The sequence below is a fragment of the Podarcis gaigeae genome (assembly GCF_964106915.1).
Source record: "Podarcis gaigeae genome assembly, chromosome: 18".
Classification (NCBI taxonomy): Eukaryota; Metazoa; Chordata; class Lepidosauria; order Squamata; family Lacertidae; genus Podarcis; species Podarcis gaigeae.
Window position 1 is genome coordinate 6966904 of NC_139696.1, and position 17671 is coordinate 6984574.

A 17671-nucleotide genomic window follows, 5' to 3' on the forward strand; every position below is an offset into this window, starting at 1 on the left:
GACATCTCGCTCGATGGGGCTGCTCAGTTTTGTGCGGTTGCGGTGGGCGGGGGGTGGTGGCAGCGGGACGGCTGCCGCAGACCATTTCTTAAATGCGCCAAGCGTCAACAACCCGGCGCTATCCAGTGTCTGTCCTTCGAGGCTGGCGAGAGGCGAAAACTGCAGCCTCATTGTGCCCTAATAGGCTGTAATGTTTGCAATTTAAATACGGCGTAATAGCAGCCAGACGCTCTACGATGTTTATTGTACACAAGGCCCACCGCAACCGTGTTCGGCCTATTTATTACATCTCCTTTTAATGCCGGATTCCAAGAGACACCTGGGGACGCCGGAGACTTAATTTATTCCCGCCGTGCTGAGAGAGGGGAGGCTGACTGTCTCTCTCGGGGAGGGGGCTGCGCCAGGGGAGGTTGGGGGGTCTCCATTGGTCCAATTGGCCTGCAAGCCCCCCTCCTCCGCTCCAACACACACAGCTGGCTTCTAGATTATTAACAACGACTTTGAGAACGGTGGCATTATTAGGATTCATCTTTGTTTAGAATCCTGCTGGGTGGCGGCGGTTTTCCAACCAACCAATAAAATCACTAATAAAAACAAAATAAATAGCTCACTCGTTGCTTTTTTTCCAGCCTGCTTCGGAATCAAGGCAGTTGAAATAGCACCAGCACCAAGAATGGCTTTAGCTGATGGCCCAGATAAGCCCCTAATTGGCCCAGGAAAGCCTAACTCCTGTCATCTGTGCCCTGGCAACCTCTAGGTTAGATTAGGTAAAAGGTAAAGGGACCCCTGACCATTAGATCAGTGTTTCCCAACCGGTGTTCCGCGGCACACTAGTGTGCCGCGAGACCTTGCCTGGTGTGCCGCGAGTCGGGCGGCGAGAGGCGGGGCGGCGGCGGCGAGGATCCGCGTCGAGCCGGGGGCGGCTCCGCGGTGGTGGTGCCGAGGTTTCTCTCTCCATTCTCCCCTCACACACACACACAGGAAATAACACAGGATCAGCTGACAGGACCCGGCCAATGGGGCGGCGGCGGGGCAGCGCGCGCAAAAGGGAGGAGCGCGAGACAGCGGACGAGGAGGAGGCCGGCATGTCCGGGCAGCAGCAGCAACAACAGCAGCAGCAACTCCCGGCGACGGCTCCTCAAGCCCCGGGCAACCCTACTCCCTCACCGGCCTCGGCCGCCCTCCTGCTCCACCCGCCGCCGCCTCCCCCCCGCCGCCGGCCACCTTGGCCCCACCGCCGCCCCCTCCTCCGCCCGCTATCGCTGCCACCACCACAACAGCCGCCGCCGCCTCAGCTGGGCCCATGCCTGCTGGGAGCGGCGGCGGCAGCAGCAGCGCCCCGGCGCCCTTCCTTCACGGCGGCGACCCGGCCCTCCTGGTTCGGGAGGCGGGCGCGAGAGCCCCACCCCTCGGCGCTCGCCAGCTCCGCGCGCGTCCTTGCCTGGGCGAAGGTGCTTCTTGGACGGGAGGCTGCGGCGACCAAAGACCCCGGCGGCTGTCAGGAGGAAGCGGAGGAGGAGCGGGAGGCTGACCCCGAACTCGTGGGAGGAGGCAAGAGAGAGAAGGCGCTTGGGCAGCCACCCCAAGCAGGCGCACGGGGGCGCCCCTTTGGAGCTGCCCACCTGAGCGCACGGGACAGGAGCGGCGATTTGATTCGCGCCAGGCCACGCTTGCTGCGGAGGGAGGAGGAGAGCGGCGCCTTCCAGCCTCGTCTAGCTTCGTGACAGCGCCGACCGAGCCTGAGAGGGAGCAGATCCGAGGGGGATCTTCCCCACCCAGCCACCCCCTCGCCGCCCGCCCTGCTCCTGTCGTGGCAGCAGACGAGCCAACTCGCCCTGACCTGCGGGGTCCCCCACGCCGCCTCCGCTCACGGCGGCGACCCGGCCCTGAACGAGCAGGAGAAGGAGCTCAAGCGGCGCCTCAAGCGGCTCTACCCAGCCGTGGACGAGCAGGAGGAGGAGTTGGAGGAGTCCCTCAGTCCCTCGCTTTGCTGCCTCCTCCCCCCCCACCCCCAAAGCTTGGAGGTTCCCCGGCAAGGGGGAGGGGAAAAAATTGAAACTTACACTTTCGTGCGTCCCTCCCGGCGTGACGCTGCGCGCTGACGTCACGGGGCTGTAATGGTGGTGTGCCTCGAGATTTTTTTCATCAATCAAGTGTGCCTTTGCCCAAAAAAGGTTGGGAAACACTGCATTAGATCTAATTGTGGCCGACTCTGGGGTTGTGGCGCTTATCTCGCTTTACTGGCCGAGGGAGCCGGCGTACAGCATCCGGGTCATGTGGCCAGCATGTCTAAGCCGCTTCTGGCGAACCAGAGCAGTGCACGGAAATGCTGTTTACCTTCCCGCCGGAGCGGTACCTATTTATCTACTTGCACTTTGAGGTGCTTTCGAACTGCTAGGTTGGCAGGAGCAGGGACCGAGCAACGGGAGCTCACCCCATCACAGGGATTCGAACCGCCAACCTTCTGTTTGGCAAGTCCTAGGCTCTGTGGTTTAACCCACAGAGCCACCAGCGTCCAACCTAGGTCAGATTACTTCAGCACATTATACGTGGGGCTACCTTTGAAGACCCCTGCAATACAGAGCTAAGATGGTCTAATGCAGGACATAGGAGCCTATGTCCCCCCTGCAAATAATCCCTAGGTGTTCTGACAGTAGGTTGGACACAGAGCCCCCACATTGGAGATAAAAGTTTCATATGCACAAAATGCTATGTTTGAGTGCATTGTATTTACAATGCTGTGCAGTTAAGTTTGCATTCAACAAGAGGTTTCACTCTGGCAAATGCGGCAGGTTGGATGTTTCTGCTACAGTCTTGAGGTCAACTAATGACTTAGTCAGATAGTTGCTTATTTCCTTGACATCTGATGGGAGGGCGTTCCACACGGTGGATGCCACTACCGAGAAGGCCCTCTGCCTGGTTCCCTGTAACCTCACTCCTTGCAGGGAGGGAACTGCCAGAAGGCCCTCGGAGCTGGACCTCAGTGTCCGGGCAGAATGATGGGGGTGGAGATGCTCCTTTAGGTCTACTGGACCGAGGCTGTTTAGGGCTTTCAAGGTCAGCACCAACACTTTGAATTGTGCTTGGAAACGTACTGGGAGCCAATGTAGGTCTTTTAGGACCAGTGTTATATGGTCCTGGAGGCCGCTCCCAGTCACCAGTCCAGCAGCCGCATTCTGGATTAGTTGTAGTTTCCAGGTAACCTTCAAAGGTAGCCCCACGTAGAGCGCATGGCAGTAGTCCACTGATAACCAGAGCATGCACCACTCTGGTGAGACAGTCTGCGGGCAGAAGGGGTCTCAACCTGCGTACCAGATGGAGCTGGTAAACAGCTGCCCTGGACACAGAACTGACCTTCTCCTCCATGGACATCTGTGAGTCCAAAATGACTCCCAGGCTGCTCATCTGGTCCTTCAGGGGGCACTGTTACCTCATTCAGAACCAGGGAGTCCTCCACACCTGCCCGCCCCCTGTCCCCCCCAAAACAGTCCTTCTGTCTTGTCAGGATTCAGCCTCAATCCGTTAGCTGCCATCCATCCTCCAACCGCCTCCAGGCACTCACACTTCCGAAAACCAGCTGCTGGAAAACCACAGGAGGGCGAAAGTGTTGCTCCCTGCATCTAGCTGGCCGCTGTGAGAAGAGAACGCTAGACCACATGGACCATTGGCTTGGTGCAGCAGGCTGCTCTCATGTACTTATGCTCAGCTCGGCACATGAGCAATGCTTCGGAGGCAGTGGCGAGGTGAACATTCCATTCCCTAATGATTTGTGTTGCAAGTTGGACTGTTGGAAGGTATGTGTTTGAAGCCAGGGAGGGGGCAAGCTGGATTCAGCCTGATGGCACCTGCAACTGCCTGCGATGCCCAAATTAGTTTGCAAGAGCATCTGCAAAGGTCTGCTCCAATCCATCCCACCAGCCCATTTTTAGCAACGCCCTTCCCTCCCAGCACTCTGACGGAAGGAGAGAAGGACTCTCCCTTGTCCCCCATTTATCTCCCTCTCCCATTGTTCTGCGAGTTGCTAATTGACAGCTGGGGGGGATAAAAATAAAAATAAAACCCCACAAGATATTTTCAGCTGGTGGTTCTTTTGTGTTTTTGGAACACAAAACGGTTCTCCCCTCCGGCTTACGTGTAACTCACGCCTGCTCTATTTATTCTGCTCTCCTTTAAAAAAACCAACTATTGTAATTATTTAAATTTATCTCTTCAGGTTAATCTCCTCCAAAGCCTAGTCACAGATCTTCCTACAGACTTTGCAGCAGCCGAACTAATTGGCAATTTCGAGAGGCAGCGAGGAGGGAGAAGAGCTGAACGCCCCTGGGTTAAGCTGACATTCTTGCTTTTTATTTTATTCTGTTTTGCTTTTTACAAAAGGTGACTGCAGAGGAATACGAACCAGTGTATTATAGGGGGGTTGCCACCTTTTGGGGAGAAAGGGCGAAGCCAACCTGATATTCTCTTGCACCTATTATCTGCAGTCTTGTGTGCAGGAGCTAGTTTTTACAGCATATAGGTAAAGGTAAAGGGACCCCTGACCATTAGGTCCAGTCGTGGCCGACTCTGGGGTTGCGGCGCTCATCTCGCTTTATTGGCTGAGGGAGCCGGCGTACAGCTTCCGGGTCATGTGGCCAGAATGACTAAGCCGCTTCTGGTGAACCAGAACAGTGCATAGGGAGGGGGGAAACATCAATTTCTCCTTTCTGCACATCAAACTGCAGCCACAGTTTAAGCCCTAGACTTAACACAGTTTAAGCCTTTCCCAGAGGTGATGTATGGAAGTGAGAGCTGGACCATAAAGAAGGCTGGTCGCCGAAGAATGGATGCTTTTGAATTCTGGTGCTGGAGGAGACTCTTGAGAGTCCCATGGACTGCAAGAAGATCAAACCTCTCCATTCGGAAGGAAATCGGCCCTGAGTGCTCACTGGAAGGACAGATCCTGAAGCTGAGGCTCCAAGACTTTGGCCACCTCAGGAGAAGAGAAGACTCCCTGGAGAAGACCCTGATGTTGGGAAAGATGATGGTGGGATGATGAGATGGTGGGACAGTGTTCTCGAAGCTACCAGCATGTTGTTGTTGTTTAGTCGTTTAGTCGTGTCCGACTCTTCGTGACCCCATGGACCAGAGAACGCCAGGCACCTCTGTCCTCCACTGCCTCCCGCAGTTTGGTCAAACTCATGCTGGTAACCTCGAAAACACTATCCAACCATCTCGTCCTCTGTCGCCCCCTTCTCCTTGTGCCCTCCATCTTTCCCAACATCAGGGTCTTCTCCAGGGAGTCTTCTCTTCTCATGAGGTGGCCAAAGTACTGGAGCCTCAGCTTCACAATCTGTCCTTCCAGTGAGCACTCAGGGTTGATTTCCTTCAGTATGGAGAGGTTTGATCTTCTTGCAGTCCATGGGACTCTCAAGAGTCTCCTCCAGCACCAGAATTCAAAAGCATCAATTCTTCGGCGATCAGCCTTCTTTATGGTCCAGCTCTCACTTCCATACATCACTACTGGGAAAACCATAGCTTTAACTATACGAACCTTTGTTGGCAAGGTGATGTCTCTACTTCTCAAGATGCTGTCTAGGCCTGTCATTGCCCTTCTCCCAAGAAGCAGGCGTCTTTTAATTTCGTGGCTGCTGTCACCATCTGCAGTGATCATTGAGCCCAAGAAAGTAAAATCTCTCACTACCTCCATTTCTTCCCCTTCTATTTGCCAGGAGGTGATGGGACCAGTGGCCATGATCTTCGTTTTTTTGATGTTGAGCTTCAGACCATATTTTGCGCTCTCCTCTTTCACCCTCATTAAAAGGTTATTTAATTCCTCCTCACTTTCTGCCATCAAGGTTGTGTCATCTGCATATCTGAGGTTGTTGATATTTCTTCCGGCAATCTTAATTCCGGCTAGGGATTCATCCAGCCCAGCCTTTCGCATGATGAATTCTGCATATAAGTTAAATAAGCAGGGAGACAAAATACAGCCTTGTCGTACTCCTTTCCCAATTTAGAACCAATCAGTTGTTCCATATCCAGTTCTAACTGTAGCTTCTTGTCCCACATAGAGATTTCTCAGGAGACAGATGAGGTGATCTGGCACTCTCATTTCTTTAAGAACTTGCCATAGTTTGCCGTGGTCGACACAGTCCAAGGCTTTTGCATAGTCAATGAAGCAGAAGTAGATATCTTTCTGGAACTCTCTAGCTTTCTCCATAATCCAGCGCATGTTTGCAATTTGGTCTCTGGTTCCTCTGCCTCTTCTAAATCCAGCTTGCACTTCTGGGAGTTCTCGGTCCACATACTGCTTGAGCCTTCCTTGTAGAATTTTAAGCATAACCTTGCTAGCGTGTGAAATGAGTGCAATTGTGCGGTAGTTGGAGCATTCTTTGGCACTGCCCTTCTTTGGGATTGGGATGTAGACTGATCTTCTCCAATCTTCTGGCCACTGCTGAGTTTTCCAAACTTGCTGGCATATTGAGTGTAGCACCTTAACAGCATCATCTTTTAAAATTTTAAATAGTTCAGCTGGAATACCATCACTTCCACTGGCCTTGTTATTTGCAGTGCTTTCTAAGGCCCATTTGACTTCACTTTCCAGGATGTCTGGCTCAAGGTCAGCAACCACACTACCTGGGGTATACGAGACATCCATTTCTTTCTGGTATAATTCCTCTGTGTATTCTTGCCACCTCTTCTTGATGTCTTCTGCTTCTGTTAGGTCCTTTCCACTTTTGTCCTTTATTGTGGAAATCTTTGTACGAAATGTTCCTTTCATATCTCCAATTTTCTTGAACAGATCTCTGGTTCTTCCCATTCTATTGCTTTCCTCTATTTCTTTGCATTGCTCGTTTAAGAAGGCCTTCTTGTCTCTCCTTGCTATTCTTTGGAAATCTGCATTCAGTTTCCTGTATCTTTCACCATCTCCCTCGCATTTTGCTTGCCTTCTCTCCCCCACTATTTGTAAGGCCTCATTGGACAGCCACTTTGCTTTCTTGCATTTCCTTTTCATTGGGATGGTTTTCGTTGCTGCCTCCTGTATAATGTTACGAGCCTCCATCCATAGTTCTTCAGGCATTCTGTCCACCAAATCTAAATCCTTAAACCTGTTCCTCACTTCCACTGTGTATTCATAAGGGATTTGACTTAGATTGTATCTTACCGGCCCAGTGGTTTTTCCTACTTTCTTCAGTTTAAGCTTGAATTTTGCTATAAGAAGCTGATGATCTGAGCCACAGTCAGCTCCAGGTCTTGTTTTTGCTGACTGTATAGAGCTTCTCCATCTTTGGCTGCAGAGAATATAATCAATCTGATTTCGATGCTGCCCACCTGGTGATGTCCATGTGTAGAGTCGTCTCTTGTGTTGTTGGAAAAGCGTGTTTGTGATGACCAGCTTGTTCTCTTGACAGAACTCTATTAGCCTTTGCCCTGCTTCGTTTTGATCTCCAAGGCCAAACTTGCCAGTTGTTCCTTTTATCTCTTGACTCCCTACTTTAGCATTCCAATCCCCTATAATGAGAAGAACATCCTTCTTTGGTGTCACTTCTATAAGGTCTTGTAAGTCTTCATAGAATTGGTCAATTTCAGTTTCTTCAGCACAAGTAGTTGGTGCATAAACTTGGATTACTGTGATGTTAAAAGGTCTGCCTTGGATTCGTATCGAGATCATTCTATCATTTTTGAGATTGCATCCCAGTACAGCTTTCGCCACTCTTTTGTTGACTATGAGGGCCACTCCATTTCTTTTACGGGTTTCTTGCCCACAGTAGTAGATATGATGGTCATCCGAACTGAATTCACCCATTCCCGTCCATTTTAGTTCACTGATGCCCAGGATGTCAATATTTATTCTTGCCATCTCATTTTTGACCACCTCCAACTTACCCAGGTTCATGGTTCTTACATTCCAGGTTCCTATGCAATATTTTTCTTTACAGCATTGGACTTTCCTTTCGCTTCCAGGCATATCCACAACTGAGCGTCCTTTCGGCTTTGGCCCAGCCGCTTCATCAGCTCTGGATCTACTTGTACTTGCCCTCCGCTCTTCCCCAGTAGCATGTTGGACGCCTTCCGACCTGAGGGGCTCATCTTCCAGAGTCATATCTTTTATATGCCTGTTGTCTTTGTCCATGGAGTTTTCTTGGCAGGGATACTGGAGTGGCTTGCCGGTTCCTCCTCCAGGTGGATCACATTTGGTCAAAACTCTCCACTATGACCTGTTCATCTTGGGTGCCCTGCTCGGCATAGTTCATAGCTTCTCTGAGTTCTTCAAGCCCCTTCGCCACGGCAAGCATGAGTTTGACCAAAAGTGGAAGACAGGAGTGCCTGGCGTGCTCTGGTCCAGGGGGTCACAAAGAGGCAGACACAACTAAACGACTTAACAACAACAACAAGACTTAAGCCTTGCTGCTTTCATTCTACAACTGCAGTGTGCAAGCCCACAAACCTTTCCTGGGTGCAGAATGCAGCAGCTCCCTCAGTTTTCATTCCTTACCTTTCCCCCCCTTCTTGTTTTGGGAAAACGTCTAAGACAAAGGGGGAAGAGGTGGAGAAATGCCAGAGGTGGAAGAGACTGAACTGCCATGTTGACCTCTTTTTTCCCTGGTCAAAGTTGTTGAGCTCTTTTGGGGAACATCTTTTACAATTTTTTTAAAAAATATTTTTATTAAACAATTTCAGCATAACAAATCATCAGTCCAAATAATCAATTACATTATTTGCCCCCTCTCCCTCCCGGGACTTACCTCAGCTCCCCTCTCTGATTTCTTTGTGCATATTGTTCTCTGCATGTTATAAAATTATATCTATCCTTGCCTTATCTATTATGTGTTCAACTAATAAATTTGTGGATGTTTATTCAAAACCTGCCAAGGAGTCCAGATCATTTTGTTGTCTTTTTGGGTAATTTGTATAAAGTATCATGTAAAAAAATTCACAAAATTTTACAAATTTTCACGAATTTTTAAAAGGATTATTATTTTTATATGATATAGACCCCCTTGCCATACATCTGGGTTTCCCCAAATGCTTTGACGAAAACTGCGCCTCCAATTCCCGAACGTATGGCAGCCCTAATTCACAAAGCAGCTATGTCTGTAGTATATATTTATATATATTGTAAGCTGCCCAGAGTGACTGGGGCACCCCAGTAAGATGTGTGGTATATAAATAGTAGCATTATCATTATGGAATGGGGCGTCCCTATTTTCATCGGAGAAATGTTGGAAGGTGTGAACTGACACAACTTTGAGAAGACATCTGAAAGCAGCCCTCTGTACAGGGAAGATTTTAAATGTTTGATGCCTTACTGTATTTTAATTCGCTGGAAGCTGTCCGGAGTGGCTGGTATAACTTAGTCAGATGGGGGCATATAAATAACAAATCATCATCATCATCATCATCATCATCATCATCATCACACAATTCGAAGTGTTGGTGCTGACTTTGAAAGCCCTAAACGGCCTCGGTCCAGTATACCTGAAGGAGCGTCTCCACCCCCATTGTTCTGCCCAGACACTGAGGTCCAGCGCCGAGGGCCTTCTGGCGGTTCCCTCGCTGTGAGAAGTGAGGTTACAGGCAGAGGGCCTTCTCGGTGGTGGCGCCCGCCCTGTGGAACGCCCTCCCACCAGATGTCAAACAAAACAACAACTACCAGACTTTCAGAAGACATCTGAAGGCAGCCCTCTTTAGGGAAGCTTTTAATGTTTGATGCATTACTGTACAGTGGTACCTCTGGAAGCGAACTGGATCCATTCCGGAGCCCCGTTCGCATCCTGAAGCGAACGTTAGACGCGACTGTGCATCTGCGCGTGCGTGGGTCTTGTTTCGTCGCTTCTGTGCATGCGAGTGACGCCATTTTGAGTGTCTGCGCATGCGCGAGCAGCGAAACCCGGAAGTAACGCGTTCCGTTACTTCCGGGTCACTGCGGAGCGCAACCTGAAAATGCTTAACCTGAAGCGTATTCATCCCGAGGTATGTCTGTATTTTAATATTTTGTTGGAAGCTGCCCAGAGTGGCTGGGGAGACCTGGCGAGATGGGCAGGTTATAAATAATAAATTATATTATTATTATTATTATTATTATTATTATTATTATTATTATCATCATCACCACCACCACTGCTGATGTACAGAGAAAGCGTCAAATGGGCAAGAATCTCAGAGCCCCTTGTCTTCCCGCAAATGCCTGTTATTTGTCTCATTGATAGCCTGGTCCGAGTTTGGGGGAACAGGGCGATTTGTTATGGCAGAGACCCTCCCCTCTTTTCAGGAAGATGAGAGTGGAGGCTAGCCTTTGCTTAACATCAATCTACAAATGGCTGACATTGAATCTGCTCCCCCGAGGGATAGCCCCACACATCTTCTGCGACCAATTCCAGTCGGGCTGGCAGACTGCAGTTCTGACCACCCTCCAGAAACTGGGTTTTGCCCCTCAAGCCCTTCTAAGTCTGGGCTTGGGCCAGGCAAAAGCCACAGTCAGGCAAAGAATATTAGATACCGAGAGGCAACAGGACTGCGCAAGGTGCCCCGACTATAAAACTGGAGAAATCAAGAGATATATAGCTGCACTGGCAGCATATCTCTTCTTTCTCATATGTAGAAATGCAAGAAGGGCCTTTACACTCGACAGAAGTGCGGCTCTTCCCTCGCCAGTCCTGGATGGAGCCTTTAGTAAAGTCCCCTATGCCCAGAGACTTTGCACCTGTCCATTGGGAGAGATAGGAAACCCAGAACACTTGTTCTTTAAACTACGAAGAGGCGCGTAGTAAGTTCATTGATCCCCTACTGGTGAGGCTTGCCGACCTCCCGCAAAAGCAAAAATTTGACCTTTTGCTGTTAGGCAAAGATCAGAAGAAGATCTGGATGGTTGCCAGATTCTGTGTACAAATCTGTAGGCGCAGATCATCGCCCAACTCAAAACAGTCCGGCATGAAAATCCCCAAACTCGCTTCCATGGGTGACTCTGGGAAAACAACAACAACAACAAAACAGGGTGATGTGTTATGGCAGAGACGCTCCCCTCTTTTCAGGAAGAGGCGCCTGGCCTGGCTCCGGGTTTTGCATCCTCCTTGCCCAGGGAAACTCGTTCCCGAGCTGCCCACCCACCTGCCAGAGGCCGGCTGCGACACAGAAAAGAACGAGGCGAGGGCAGCTTGGCACTGACACGGTCAATTTCCTTCCCATTAGATTCAATCAGCTTTATTGGCACCACGCGCACAGCAGAGCTATGCCAAGGCGAGGCGGAGGTGAGATCCAACACCAGGCCTCGCTTCTGCGGCAGCCAGATTCTGGGCCACCCTGTCTCTTCCCGCACTAGCTGTCAGACAGCTCTCCAAAAATAATGGCGGCAATCTGTTTCCTCCCAGAGACCCACACGAAGCCCGTTGCAAGCAATGCCTACTGCTCAGTTCCTATTGAATCTCAGGAGGGCTCAGTTGCTTCTGTTAAAGGAGAAATCTGAGGGCTCCCTTGGGCAAAAAGCAAGGACACCAGCCAGGAATACCAGAGCAAAACAGCAGCCAGTAGGCTTGGCCTTTATTGAAGACGGTCGCGACAGGACTCCCACCTGCCACCAGGTGGAACAAGGTGGAAGCCCCAAACAAAAGAGAACCCAAACTTTTATTAGCTGCTAATCCCCATGGGACACGGGTGGCGCTGTGGGTTAAACCACAGAGCCTAGGGCTTCCCGATTAGAAGGTCGGTGGTTCGAATCCCTGTGACGGGGTGAGCTCTCGTTGTTCAGTCCCTGCTGCTGCCAACCTAGCAGTTCAAAACACATCAAAGTGCAAGTAGATAGATAGGTACCGCTCCGGCGGGAAGGTAAACGGCGTTTCCGTGCACTGCTCTGGTTCCCCGGGTTGCTGGGGAAACCCATCCAGATGGGCGGGGTATAAATAAATAATCATTATCATTAGCATTAGCATTAGCATTAGCATTAGCATCACTATCAAGTTATATTATGTTATATCATCATCATCATCGGTCTTTCTCCTTGGGCCTGCCCCCACCTGGTAGGCTCCGCCCCACTCGGCTCCAGGCCCCGCCCTTAACCCTGATGACGCCACACTTAGGTGCCAGCTGGCGTCTTCTCCTCTGGAGCAAATTAAGCACTGTGCTCATGAGCCCTGAAACAGAGCCGAGAAGAGGAGTGGGGCTGGAATCTCCCTGCCCCACAAACCTCGACCTCTAAGGTTCAAGTGGCTGTCCTCTCGGGACCGCCAACCTGGCCAGGAAGGCTGCGGCCTCTCTGGGCAGAAGAAGACAGGATGGATGATGAGTCATCCATGTTCAGGTCTGTGTGTCATCCTGTTATCTCGGAGTGCTTTTAGAGAAAGACAGAAAAGTGGAGAGGCATCCCGTAGGCGTTAATTTTGACCCCCTCTCCAAGCCCTGGCTCCCTTCCAGAGCCAGTAATTGTTTCCTGCTTGCTGTTTCAATTAGATTGCAGGTAAAAAACAACAACAGAGGTCCAGGAACGGGGAGGGGAGGGATGGCTGGGTAGGAGGAAGAAGGCTGCCTTTGGTCAGATAAATGAGTCTTCCATCCAGACAAGCTGTCGTCACATACAGTGGTACCTCAGGATACATACGCTTCAGGTTACAGACCCAGAAATAGTACCTTGGGTTAAGAACTTTCCTTCAGGATGAGAACAGAAATCGTGCAGCAGCGGTAGCAGGAGGCCCCATTAGCTAAAGTGGTACCTCAGGTTGGAAACAGTTTCAGGTTAAGAACGGACCTCCAGAACGAATTAAGTTATTAACCCGAGGTACCACTGTACGGGGATGCGGGGTTAAACCACAGAGCCTAGGACTTGCCGATCGGAAGGTTGGTGGTTCGAATCCCTGCAACGGGGTGAGCTCCTGTTGCTCGGTCCCTCCTCCTGCCAACCTAGCAGTTCAAAAGCACGTCAAAGTGCAAGTAGATAAATAGGTACCGCTCTGGCGGGAAGGTAAACGGTGTTTCTGTGTGCTGCTCTGGTTCGCCTTCTGGGTAGTGGCACTTGCCCTGTGGAATGCCCTCCCATCAGATGTCAACAACTACAGTGGTACCTCGGGTTACAGATGCTTCAGGTTACAGACTCAGCTAACCCAGAAATAGTACCTTGGGTTAAGAACTTTGCTTCAGGATGAGAACAGAAATCGCGCAGCGGCGGAAGCAGGAAGCCCCATTAGCTAAAGTGGTGCTTCAGGTTAAGAACAGTTTCAGGTTAAGAACGGACCTCCAGAACGAATTATGTACTTAACCCGAGGTACCACTGTATAGGGGAAATAAATCCCTGTATAGGGGAGCTTTTTAATGTGTAATGTTTTAATATGTTTTTATATGCAGCACCAACTATGTGAAGCCTTTACGAAAATTCACAAGCAGCTAAATATAGTGGTACCTTGGTTTAAGAACAGCTTAGTTTATGAACCACTTGGATTAAGAACACTGCAAACCCGGAAGCAGGTGTTTTGGTTTGTGAACTTTGCCTTGGAATAAGAACATGTTCCACTTCCTGTTGAGTGTAAATTGAGTCTCCCGCTGCTATGGGAAAGCATGCCTTGGTTTAAGAACGCCTTGGTTTAAGAACGGACTTCCGGAACGGATTAAGTTCGTAAACCAAGGTGCCACTGCATAGGTGAGTCATTTCTTTACGAAAATGCACATTATAGCAAAGTAAACTTCCCTCCTCAAATATAATGCATTCTTGCATGTCGTTTTCACGGAGACGTGCATACCTTTGCCCCGTACAGTGGTGCCCCGAAAGACGAACGCCTCGCAAGACGGAAAACCCGCTAGACGAAAGGGTTTTCCGTTTTGGAGGTACTTCGCGAAACGAATTTCCCTATGGGCTTGCCTCGCAAGACCCTGCAGGGGTTTTTTCCTCCTCCCCCCTTTCCCCAAGCCGCTAAGCCGCTTAACAGCTGATCCGCTAAAAGCCGCTAAACCGCTAATAGCGCTAATCCTCTAAGCTGTCAATGGGCTTGCTTCGCAAGACGAAAAAACCGCTAGACGAAGAGCCTCATGGAACGGATTAATTTCGTCTTGCGAGGCACCACTGTATTTAGAATTTTGCACATGTTGCTTGCCCGGGGAGCCGCGTTGCAAAATTTGGAGAAGTGTGAATTTCATGGAGACAATTGGAAATTGCAGAGTTTGGAGAAAATGAAGGATAAAGTGCGAGACTGGTTACATTATGCTCAGATTAAAGAAGTCTTTAAAAACGACAAAAAGCTAGGGTTCCAGGTGGAGAAATCGAAGTTGGAAACAGAATTGTTAGAACCAAAGACTAAGGTACTCTCAAGAATGTATAACTTGCTGTTAAAATGGAACACACAAGATGAAATGGTTAAATCAGCTATGATAAAGTGGGCACAGGACATTGGGTATAATATCATGTTCGAGGACTGGGAAAGGTTGTGGACCACTGGGTTGAACTTCACTGCATGTAACGCTTTGAAGGAAAATGTAATGAAAATGATATATAGATGGTACATGACCCCAGTTAAACTTGCCAAGATATACCATTTGTCTGATAATAAATGTTGGAAATGTAAAGAAAATGAAGGAACATTCTTTCACCTCTGGTGGACCTGCCCTAGGGTGAAGGCCTTCTGGGAAATGATATATAATGAGCTGAAAAAGGTATTTAAGTATACCTTCACTAAGAAACCAGAGGCCTTCCTTTTGGGCATTGTCGGTCAGAAGGTGTTAAAGAAGGACCGAACATTTTTCATGTACGCAACAACAGCAGCAAGGATACTCATCGCTAAGAATTGGAAAACTCAAGATCTACCCACGCTGGAAGAGTGGCAGATGCAACTGATGGACTATATGGAACTAGCTGAGATGACTGGCAGAATCCGAGACCTGGGAGAGGAGAGGGTCGAAGAAGATTGGAAGAAATTCAAGACTTATTTAAAAAAAATTGTAATTTGGTTGAATGTTAAGAAAGGATGCTAGATCATAAATAATTGTGCACCACTAAACTAGATGGAATTAAGATGATAAGTAAGTTTGAGGAAAAATTATAAACCTATTGGAGAACTAACAGATTATATTTAAATGAACCTGACACAAGAGTGTAAACAAGATGATAAATTGCGGGCAAGAATTGACAATGATGCAAATGGGAGCGGGAGGTGTGAGGGAGTCCAAAGATGTTAAGAAAGTATGTTATGATATATGTTATTCTGTTTCTTTATCTTTGCATTTTTATTCAAAAATCTTAATAAAATATTCATAAAAAAAGAAGAAGTGTGAATTTCAAAGGAAGGCCTTGCGCTCCCCCTCGCCCCTTGTTCCAGAAAGTGCAAATTAAATGCCAACTGAATTTGATTCCCCCACTCGCCATCTCTGTCGCTTCCAGCCTTACATGGCAGGCGATGCTCAGCTCTTCACAGCCAGAGTTTCAATTGCCTTCGGTGTTGCAATTCCCGACGTTTTTGCTCCAGCTCCGAGCAGCGTGTTCCCTCTCCGCAAAACGCATAGTTTATTGTTGCACATTGTGTCTAAATTTATTGCTGTGCATTGTTTTAATTGTCTGTTTTAACCATATTTGCACATCAGTTTCGAATGCTGCGAGTGTCCTCTATTTCAGAGGCTTCTATTCTGCAGCCTCTTATAGTTGGTTTAACTGCGAGTCTTTTAGTTCTTACGCTCTTACAGTTGTTTTAACTGCATGTTTTTATTTGTTTTTAGTTTTTATCTGTTTTAATGATCAGTTTTTATCCATCCATTATCCGTGTTTAATCTTGTATTTAATTCTTGTATTTATTCTTGTATTTATTCTTGTATTTTATTCTTATGCTTGTTTCTTTGTCCTTATTTGCTCCAACATTTATCAGTTAAAAAAACCCCCAAACCCTAACTGCTATTTTATTTATATGTTTGTTTGTTTTTTATCCTGGTCTGTGACTGTAATAAAGTTCATTCAAATGTTACGGAAATTACGGGGGGGGGCACATCTTTAAAGTTAAATGTTACAAATATTATGCCTGAATATATCCTTTCAACTTGACAGCTCAGGGAAGTTACCTAGCTTTAAAAATAATATAAAACCATCTCCTTTCCCAGTTTCCTCCATTCCAAAGCTATTTTCTCCTTGAAAAGGGACTCCAGGAAGTTCCCAGAGGTGACAATTTCTGGGCTCATTGTTAGCCAAGGGAAGCCAAATCTCATCCCCTGACTCGCCTCAGGCTCCAGAGATGCAAAGGAACTTCTATTGTACTTTTGGGTGGTGGGTACTTAAGACATATTTGTCTACGATAATCTTATACCTGGAAAAGACCCTGATGTTGGGAAAGATGGAGGGCACAAAGAGTAGGGGACGACAGAGGATGAGATGGTTGGACAGTGTTCTTGAAGCTACAAACATGAGTCTGACCAAACTGCGGGAGGCAGTAAAAGGTAAAGTTAGCCCTGCCCGTACGGGCCAGTCGTGTCCGACTCTAGGGTTGTGCGCCCATCTCACTTAAGAGGCCGGGGGCCAGCGCTGTCCGGAGACACTTCTGGGTCACGTGGCCAGTGTGACAAGCTGCATCTGGCGAGCCAGCGCAGCACATGGAAACGCCGTTTATTTTACCGCTAGTAAGCGGTCCCTATTTATCTACTTGCACCCGAGGGTGCTTTCAAACTGCTAGGTTGGCAGGTGCTGGGACCGAACGACTGGAGCGCACCCTGTCGCGGGGATTCGAACCGCCGACCTGACGATCGGCAAGTCCTAGGCGCTGAGGTTTTACCCACAGCGCCACCCGCGTCCCAGTAGAAGACAGGAGTGCCTGGCGTGCTCTGGTCCAGGGGGTCACGAAGAGTCGGACATGACTAAACGACTAAACAACAACAATCTTATACCACGGTCTTGCCCCGCCATGTCTGCTTATGCTAATCTTGTACCAAGGACTAGTCTGGACATGTTTGCCAAGGTTAACCCCTCCCCTTCGAACTGTATTCTGGGATGTGCTGGGAAAGTTTGAAAAGTCTTTGTCACCCCATCCTCGGGGTTCAAAACTTGCTCTTTGAGATCCAAGTAATGGACTATATGGAAATGGCAGAAATGACTGGCAGAATACGAGTTCAAGGAGAAAAGCAGGTGGAAGAAGATTGGAAGAAGTTTAAAAACTATCTACAAAAACATTGTAAAATTTTCGAATGTTGAGGACATTGAAATGAAACGAAGGGGTTCTAGTGAATAAGATAAATAAGAGTATGAAAGAAGGTGTAGATATTGGATGAAAATTGGAATAATACAATATGTGAAGGAACTTTTAAAGGATAAAATTAAATATGAATGAACTTGCTAAATTAATTTTAAAGTGGAATACAAGAAAGGAGGGCGGGTGGAAGTCAAGAAAATAAGGTTATGAAGGATATGAATTTGAAAAGAGCTCTTTTCCCCTTTTTATGTTAAATTTTTTTAGATTTGTAATATTTTTCTTTTTTCCTGCTTTTTGGCGGAGTTTTGATTTTTCTTTTTTTGTTGTTGTTTGAATGTTGGTGTTTGTTGGGGTTTTGATGTCTATTGTTCTATTTTAATCTTTTATTTTTCTTTTGAAAAAACTTAATAAAATATTAAATTATTTTTTTTAAAAAAAACTTGCTCTTTGAACCTATTGCACAATAAACTTTGGTCTACAGCTATTTGCTCCGGTTGGCTGGAATCGTTCTTTTATTCCGCAGGGACCTGCCCGACGAGCTGGGTGACTGA

General features: G+C 48.2%; 1 protein-coding gene across 1 annotated transcript in view; it reads right to left on the bottom strand.

Moving 5' to 3' along the window:
* LOC310835517 (uncharacterized protein) overlaps positions 1–17671 on the bottom strand; it is a 691527-nt gene that overhangs the window by 124640 nt on the left and 549216 nt on the right. The window lies entirely within an intron of this gene.